Source organism: Crotalus tigris, unplaced genomic scaffold, assembly GCF_016545835.1.
Source record: "Crotalus tigris isolate CLP2741 ecotype Arizona unplaced genomic scaffold, ASM1654583v1 scf7180000017658.5313226, whole genome shotgun sequence".
In the NCBI taxonomy this organism is placed as follows: Eukaryota; Metazoa; Chordata; class Lepidosauria; order Squamata; family Viperidae; genus Crotalus; species Crotalus tigris.
Window position 1 is genome coordinate 4,670,370 of NW_024096545.1, and position 10,111 is coordinate 4,680,480.

Here is a 10,111-nt window from a genome sequence, read left to right on the forward strand (position 1 = left end):
ACCACATAGAAGCCTTGGCCATTTATTGTGAAGTTACTGAGATTACTGCGAAAAGTGGAGAAAGCACACTCTAATCTTTTAATTTAGTGGAAGACGAAAAGTTCTTCCATTAAACAAAGAAAACCTGAGAATATTGAAAACCTTTGTCAATAGAAGACAGGCTCTTGGAGAAGAATCTTCAATATTTTATTATATTCATACCATTTTGTTGTATAAATCAGTGGCCAGCATCCAGAAATGCTTTCAGAGTCCTATTTATTACCAGTGCAAACTGTGGCTAAAGATAATTTTTCCATGTTTTAGCAATGTTTTCTTAATGTGCCCATATTAATAAGGTTATCAGTAATTAAATATTTTTTTGTATTGTGTTGAATGCTTGGACCTACCATACAAGGGACATGGCAGCTTTTCTTGTTTAGTCATTATGATTCATTTTGTTTCTCTCTCAGTACACTTTTTTATACACCCTGGCTTTGGTTAAACCTAATTCAATTGGAAGGTCAATCAATAGCAAAAATAGCATAAATTCCCCTGTTTTTTTTCTTGTAATAATTTTCCCTTAATTTGTCATGTAATTATTCTAATATGTTTATTCAAATGGGTAGGGAATTTTTCAATAAACCTAATCACTGCAGATCTAGAAATACAATTTTTTATGGTTTTTTTAATCGCCTTTTGTTTATTGTTCTAAGTTTTTATTTTTAATTTTCAATTTAAAACAGTTATATTGGTGGTTTTCTGCATTCAGGGTGGACATGGGAATTCCTTGTGTAGATATGTGTCTAATTATTTCTTACAACAAAAATGTAAAATAGCTAGGGCAATTTTCTAAGCATATATAAGAATTAATTCCATTTTTTTAAAAAAAAAGAAAGCTGAATTGCTTTTATATAGGAGACTCGTTGTTTTAAGGGATAACCAGTTCTTCTAAATGTGCCAAAGCAATTGCAATTTTGATCAGCAGAATTTCTGCTCTGATTATTGAAAAAATAAATAAATAGGATGAAGTAGTTGCTTTGAAAGAAATTGCTAGGTTGGAGAACTGCCAACATATTTTCAATAGTTATATAAAAAAATCAATTGATTATATAATAGCTAGATTTAAATTGAACTTTGGATCTCTTTTTAGATTGTAGCCACTAATGATAGAATCTGAGAAGCATTACCTAAGGAAAAATCAAAATTCTCAGAGTTGGCTGAAATGAAGTGTTTTCCAATAAAATGTTTTAGGAATAAAAGAAGTCAGGTTCAAAAGGGCCATTTTACCTCAGATAACTGAATAATATAAAGGGCATACGTGTATACAAAGGAATAGAATGAAAATGATAAGCATAGTATCAGATATAATCCAATCAATGAAACAATCATATCCATTTGATGAGTGAACATCCAGTTAACATCATTGTTTTATAAATGTACATACTACCATTTCAATGCAATAAAGTACTGCTGAAAATTGCAAGACCCACTTTGGATTTTTTCAAGAGTTTTTTTTTTTTAAACCAATATGCTGTAGTCATTGTTGAGAGCCAGTACAGAGTGGCACGGTGGCCTAGAGTGAAGATGCTCGCCTCCCATTCAGAAGGTTAAGAGTTCAATCCTAGGCAGTGATGGATGTTTCTCTACAGGGTGCAATGAGAAAATACTTGCTGCAAACACCATGTAGGCTTCAGGAAGGGCATCTGGCCAGTAAACATGTAGCTCCACTCAGTTGTCTTGACCCCACCCTGAAGCAAGGGATTACAGGATCCTAAGAAAAAAAAATTGTTGAGAGCCAGTACTGTGTAGTGGTTAAAGGACTAGATTAGAATCAAAGAGATCTAATTTTTAATCATCCCTTAAACATGGAAAGCACTAAGAGGTCTTTAGTTAGTCACATATTCTTAGCCCTAATACAGCATCAGGTTCTGCAATGAGTTAGCTTAAAAACAAATCCCTCATCACATCATGCTTCCATGCTTTGTTGTGTGAACTAGGCAAGTGATATGCAAACAAATGGGCCCTACAACCAGGAGATTAATCACATAAAGATTCATTAATTATTAGTCAGTGTCTGGATCTGCTTTGGGTTTTGTAATATCATAAAGTTTCTATTTTGGTTGCTGCATCCAAGTTATACCTGAAGTGATTGGAGATTACTTAATGCATAACTAAGATCTTTTTTTTTCCTTATGAGGTGATCATAATACTGTTTTAGTAGCCATATCCATAGAAGTATAGAAAATTTGTCATATGGTTGCCAGTCAGATCCACCAATTTCTGTACTCTAGAGAAGGCTTGGCATTTCACAAGTTGTTTTGAAAGCAGGCAGGTATGCAATTCATTCAGATTAATGCCTTGCACAATGCCTTGCAGACTGTGAAATAACTCACAGGAGTCAGTTTATGATGAGAAAATGTAACAGGACAAGCATCACTAAGGATAGCACCAGAAGAATTAGAGTTATGAAGACAGGACGAGCGTACAGTTTCACTTGAAAGTGGAACGCTAAATTTGAACAAAGGTATTTTGTATTCATAGTGTTTTTATTTGTACCTGTAGAGAAGCACGGAGATGACCTTGAGAGAAATAGGCAAGAACCATTACATAGGCAAATAGGGATCAAACATTCATTCCTAGTATCCTTGAAAAAAAGTTATAAGGCAAGCTCCCCTCTGAACTATTCTCTTCTCTTCTCTTCTCTTCTCTTCTCTTCTCTTCTCTTCTCTTCTCTTCTCTTCTCTTCTCTTCTCTTCTCTTCTCTTCTCTTCTCTTCTATTCTATTCTATTCTATTCTATTCTAGTGACCAACCGTCCTCCTTTAGGGAGGACAGTCCTCCTTTTGTAAGTTCTGTCCTTCCTCGAAAAGTGTCCTCCTACATGTCCTCCTTTTCGATATTTGAAGACTAATCTGCAGGGCTTTTTTTTCTCATTGAATGCTCAGAATGGTGTTCCAGCACCTTTTTTTGATGTTTTTTTTTCAACTTTTGCATGAGCTGTGCTACTCCCCCTATTGGCTTTCGAAAGTCAATAGGAATTGCTGCTGAGCACAGCAAAACACCCGGCCAGCAAACTTTGCCCATGCAAGTTGTCTGCAGCGGTGAATTGGCAGGAACTTTGCACCCCTCTTTGCTACCCAACTACACCATCTCCTAGTTAGTCCCAAAGATACCTGGAGGAGACTGGAGTGGCGACACCATGGTAATTTTCTCTTGATCTTCGGGCCTGCTAAGGCAATAATGACTGCGGGTGCAAGAGGCAGGGATGGCAGGGCTGCTGTGGGTGGGGGTATGAGGGGTGGCAGCCGGCTGCCCCTGTGCTGTGGGAGCCGCGGGGCCCGCTCTACATGGGGCTGTGCAGGGTCAGCGGTGGTGCTGGCGGGGCAGCTGCAGGCGGGGTGTGTCGATGGTGGGCTCGCCCCGGGGCTGGAGCCGGCGCAGCTGGTGCTTTGGGAGCTGCGGGGCCCACTCTGCATTTATTATATTATAGTGTATTCTGTATTATTGTTGCAATGAATAAAATGTTTCTTTTATGTATGATACTTCTTTCTTCAATTTGTGTCCTCCTTTTCATTGTAAAAAAGTTGATCACCTTAATTCTATTCTATTCTATTCTATTCTATTCTATTCTATTCTATTCTATTCTATTCTATTCTATTCTATTCTATTCTATTCTATTCTATTCTATTCTTAATTATATCCATTGGGATATAAAAGAGAGGAGAGTAAAGCACGATCAGGCTTGCAAAATTCTGTTATTATAGCTAATTTCAATATAGTATAGTTCTAATCTTCCTGTGGAGTCAGATTTCTGATCTGGTCTGCTCTGAAGGGCTGAATCACTCCAAGGGAAATATTCCCCAATATTTAAGCAAAAGGACCAAACTATACACCATGGAGATTTGAGATTATAACTTGTTTATGCTGTTTCAGTTTCTACTGAAAAATAATATGGGGTTTTGGAATGGGATTATTATTTATCCTTGGACACTGGGGGGGGGGTATTTGTTATGTTTTTTCCTGTTTTTTAAAATCCCTTTAAGCCTCCTAGAGTCACCTGTGTGAAAGAGGCACACAATATATGTGTGTGCCTCTTATATATGAATCAGATAAATAAATAAAGGAAAAAGTTCCACACTTTTGCTTTATTTGATTTCCTTATGTATGCATTTTGGCTCTGTGTCAGCCTAAAAGCCATCCTTTCCACTCTTCTGCTTCCCTACTGTGTTGAATTAGATTGCATGGCATTTTACTACTACAAATTACAGTGATTGTGAAATGAGAAGAAAAGTGTTGATGAATTGCTAATAAACTGGTGTACAAGTTGTGATGATAATTTAATTAAAACCTATGTAATACAGGAATATAAAGTGAATAAAATGTAGATGACTATATCACCCCATCGTTTGACTTGTATTATTTCTATTCAAAGCATTATAAGCAGAAATATATATTTTATGTATTCTTAGAAATGCTGGAACATTATTGGGTGAGATGGGGGGGTATAGAAATTTAATAAATAAACAAACATAAAACGAATAAAATGATGACTGACTTACTTTCCAAGAATCATATATTTAACAGTTATTAAGTTTTTTTCTGAAGGAAATCATTAGTCTTCTTTAAATTAAAGGTAAATATGGATTTGACTAGTTATTCCTTCTTAGCTGATGAAGTGCCAGTCTTTAACTGTAGAAATGTTTTAAAACAGTGAGCAAACAAAAAATTATTAGATGAAAGTGAGCAAACAAGCCAGAGAGAAGATATTGCTAATTATACACCTGCAGTATTGTCTGGCTTGAACTAACAGAACAGAACACAATTTCAGTGTTCTAGGGGTTTTTTTCTTAGCTTTTTACTTTTGGGGAAGATTTATTAACTGTTTATCTGAGTGATTCCTAGAAGCTGGTGAATGAATTTAATATTTCCATATATTCTTTCAACTAGGTAAAGATAACCTCTCTGTGCTTTCCTTCCTTGTCCTTCTACCTATGTCCCTTAATTCACGGGACCCCAACCTCTGATCCATGGACCGGGACTGGGCCGCAGCATGCCAGAAACCGGTCCGTGCCAACAAGCAAAGTCCCATCCACGGGATGTAGGCAGTCCACAGAAAAACCTCTCTCTACGGAACCAGTCGCTGGTGCTCAAAAGGTTAGGGACCTCTGCCTTAATCCATACTTTCCCTCTTTCTCTTTTTATTTGTATCTTCTGCAAGGGATGTGTGTATCATGTATGTTTCTGTATATGACATATGATATGGAAAAAAATGTCATATTTAGAGAGAGGATCAATTTTATAAATGGAGCATTATATAGGCAAATACATTTAATCAGTAGTTTAATATAGTTAATATTTGTTCTTATACCCACTTCTGCAAGTACACACACAAACTGAACTTACCTGTATATAGCTGTACCACATAGATTCACTGCTTTTTTTTTTTTTGGTGGTGGTGGTAAGAATTTCCAAAATTGGTTTCATCTGGAATCAGCAACCCTCTACTGCCAAGGTGAGGAAACTGGGCATTTTGGGCTTGGTGTGTGTGTGGTTGGAAACATCATGTAAATTCAGGTTTATCTGTGTTCCAGGTTGATACATGATTCAGCTCATGTATTTTTGGAATATCATTATTACCATTACAATAATTCAAAAATATAAGCTTCCTATCTACAAGAAGAGGAAGTCTGGCTGGTGAACAGAATAAAAACACAGCACACTCAGAAAGGCATTTAAAACATACAAAGAACATCTTCTTGCCTTGGGGAATCTACAAACTAAGATTCATCACAAAGGAAACAAAAGAAAGGAGGCAGAGAAAAAGCAGCTGAGCAGGGAAAATATACACAATTGCTGCAATTCTGACAGTTTATCATAATTATTAGCAGCTATGACATTCCACATTTTAATGTCAGCCTACCCATTCTGAATAGTAAACTTGGTGAGAAGGACTCAGTAAAACAAGGTCTTATGCTATGATTAATCTGAAGTCAGTACATAGTCTTGGTCAGCTACTGATGCTTTGCGTCAACACATACTTTTGATTTCCATTTTTTTCTTTTCTAGACATCTAGATCTAGCCATTTTTATATCTCCCAATGCTTTTATTGATTGTTTATATTCCATCAAGTAATTGTTGACATTTAGCAACCATATATATTTTTCCATGATGATCTGTCCCTAATCTGGTTTTGCAGGACTTCCAATGGGGCACTTGTCACTGTAACTGAGAGCATCCAACTTGCTGCTGGTCATCCTCTTCTTCTCTTTCCTTCCACCTCTCCCAGCATTTAAGACTTCTTACAAGGGCCTATGAAAGCTCATTTTTGCCCAGTGTACCCCAAATACGATCATTTTATCCTGGTCATTTGTGTCTCAAGTGAAAACTCTGGATAAATTTGTTCGAAGATGCATTTGTTTTCTTGGCTGTCTTTGATATTCTCAGGAGTCAAATATAATGCCTTGAGAAAATCTAAAAGGTAGAAGGTATCTCTGAATACCTTTGTGGTGGCAAAACCCAATCAATCACATAATACTTCTTGGAAGACTATGGATGCCATCTGTTTCTCCTCATTGTTTTTATAGTATTTCCTTACCTAGTTCTGTGTGCATGGCTAAATACACAATACATAAGGACTGCTTTGGCAGGGCCAAATATAGAATACAGGCTATTGTAGAATATAGACTATTGTCATTTCATCTCTCTCCTTCAGATTTTTCTGAACATAGTTTTCTTTACTGCAGCCACAAAAGCAGCAATGAGGCAGGCTTACTTACAGTAAACCTAAGTTAAAAAGCAAATTGATTTGGAAGTTTCATTTTATTTTATCTGTTCATCTGTTTTACATAGCATATTAACCTTTATTCGTTTGAACTGTGGTGCTGGAGAAGGCTCCTGCATATTCCTTGGACAGCAAAGGTGACCAACAAAGGTTCTAAAGTGCCAAACACCAAGATATGTCACTGGAATGAAAAAAAAATATATATCACAAAACTGCGTCTCACTTACTTTGGCCATGTCATGTGGGGAATTCACTCGAGAAAACAGTTATGTTTGGAAGATTTAGCAATAAAAGGGAACTAGGAAGACAAAGAATATAATGGCTGGATACCATCAAAGCTGATACCAGCCAGAGCACCGAAAAACTCAAAGAAGCAGTGCAAGATTGAAAGATGCAAAGACCCCATAGAATCTTCAAGAGTTGGACATGACTGAATGGATAACTTCATCATCATCATCATTAACCTTTAGCCAGTGTGCTTATTTATTTATTATTATTATTTACAAAGTTATAAGGGCAGAATACTTTTTATGGATACATAGCATTTTAAACATTTAAAATAATAAATCACTATGTGTCTCATGCTTGCCCAGCAACTAGAGAAATCCCATTGGTCTGTATGATTATAAAAACCAAATTTCAATATGTATCCATGTGAATAAGCTGGTTTGTATGGCTTGGAGAAAGCATCCACATTTTCTCTTTGAGTTAACATCAACTTGGGGGGTCTGATGCATGACTGAAGACTGAAAGAGAATTTGCCTTTGGATTTAGCCTCTTTTTAACTTCTTGATATATTATTTAAAAAAAAATAAAAGTGGAAAAACCTCTAAAAATATATCTGTCCTGAAAGGAGTTGTATTACATTTCACACAGAGAAAGAAATGAGTGGATCCTACAAAATAAAGTTAGCTCTTATCATTAAAGAAAATAATGAAATTATCCTTTGGCTGGTCCCATGCAGATATATGCAAAAGAAGATAAAAAGCCATTTCATAATTGAAAAATTGCTTTAACAAGGACAGAGAAAGACAGAGAAGGGACTAAAGGTGTCTAAAGTTCTTTATTCCTCATTGACGTGATCGGATCAAGAGGTTGTGCGAAATGGCAGGAAAGATTAGAATAAAGCTCACTGTATAATTTTCTTTTCTTCCCCCCCCCCGTTCTCCCCCGCCAGCATCAGAAGTATCATGATAGATGAGTTGGAAGCAGAATATGAGGAAATGTCTCTCTGGCACATTTTACAATGCTGGAACAATGATACCATCTGACTGAATGATCAGGTGGACAGGAGGACACTTTGTTCTCATGGTGGAAGCTGGTATTTGGCCAAGAAAGAAAGCACATTGGCAAACAAACAGGCATGGGGGAGAGGAAGAGAGAGAGGAATAGAAACAACTGTTTTAGTGAGGATGTTTCAGTAAGAATGGGAGAACCCCATTGTAAGTGGGAGGAACATGGACAGTCAGCTGAGGTGACAATGATGTAAGTGCACAAGGATGTGGTAAGAGCTTTCTAAGCAGGAAAGTCTGATGTGGGAAACTTACCGTATATGCCGGCATATAAGACGACTTCTGGAAGCGCTAAACTCGGTGCCAAAGACGGGAGTCGTCTTATATGCCGAGTCGTCTTATACGCCGGAAATACTGGTAGTTTCCGGTGTATAAGACGACATTCTAGGAATGCGGCTCGGCGACAAAGACGGGGGTCGTCTTATACGCTGGGTCGCCTAATACGCCGGCATATATGGTAGTGCTTTCTAGATGTTTTGGAGTGCAATTCCCACATTTGATTGCCATTGATTATACTGCATGGGAGTGATAGGAATTAAAATGCTAGATTGCCAATCCCAGATAAAATAGGGATTGGATCAAATTATTGCTCTCCAGAGAAGTCTAAAGTATGTGGGTTTTAATGAAGGAGAATATTTGTAACTCAGGATTGAAATGAGGGGGGTCCCTGGTGCTCTCTGAGCTTTCTTGTTTTTTGCAGACATTTCATTACCCTAACTAGGTAACATCATCAGTGCACTGATGATGTTACCTAGTTAGGGTAATGAAATGTCTGCAAGAAAACAAACAAGCTCAGAATGCATCAGGGATCCTTTATGTGGTTTTTATTTGGGGTTATACTATCAGATTTTCTTCTATTTGCAAAACAAGTCATTAGATCTAATTGGGAGGGGGAATATTTTTTGACAAGTTACTGTATGAGCTCTTTTGCCATGATATCTATTAATAAAATATACAAAGGCAATTATAATAAGCAAATTGTAAATAATGTTGTATGAAACATAATTTTGCCTTGAGACTAAGGTGAAATAGTATAGCTCCTCTTTAAATTAGGGCTGCTCCTGTATCATAAACCGTAAGCCCACCTAGCCTGTAAGCCACACCTCTAAGTGAGATGGGTGGCATAAAAATTTAATAAGTAATTAAGTAAATAAATAAATAAAGTACTGTCACAGTCTGACTTCTGGTTTTGCATCATAGTGATATAGCCAAGAGATTGCGGGGCTCTGCACATCACTGCTGATTTTGTCCTGCCAGGGGACCCTAAATGGGTCTAAAGTCACCCCAGAGAGGTGACGAAGAAGGAGGCCCCCCCAGTTGATCACATAAAGATGGTGGTTGAAGCGTTTGATCTGGGGGAAGCCCTCCAAACTGACAGGAGAAAGGCTAGCTGCACCTTGGTGACACAGCTTCACCCTTCCATAGGCGGAAGTGGCTCTAATTTTTATGGGGAACAGAAACATATTGAAATGGAATTTAATATAAAGCTATAGTCTGGATAAACCTGAAAATTGTGGAAATTGTTAAGATCTTTCCTTTGAAAGAGCATTGATGAAATTACGAGGAAATAATTTTCTGTTTTAAAAGTTGGAAAATGAACAGTTCCTGATATCTAGTGGTGGATTAGAGTATAAAATTATAATTACTTTGGCTCAGAAACTGGCAAGATGCCCAGAAACAGATAACAACCTGTCCCTTTGATCCTCAGTGACTCTCAGCTAAACAGAGAACAGCTGGGAACAGAGGAGAGAAAATACATTGGGCCATCTACTAAACAGTGAGAAGTACAATTGTTATAAAAATTGATGACTTTCTTGGATTATAAAGACTTACTGAGCTATAATTTTTAGCCTCAAAAATTGTTTGCAGTGAAAGAAAAACCTTGACTTTTGGCTACTTTTCTAAGGGAGAAGCTCCTGAATTGCTATTAGGTGGATGAACATTTTGGACTGCAAATTCTGGCTGATTGATAATTGTAGGATCCCTGAGCAGAAGAACCATTATAAAATATTGCTTTTAGTGGTGGATTGACAATTGGAAACATATTGGACTATAAAGG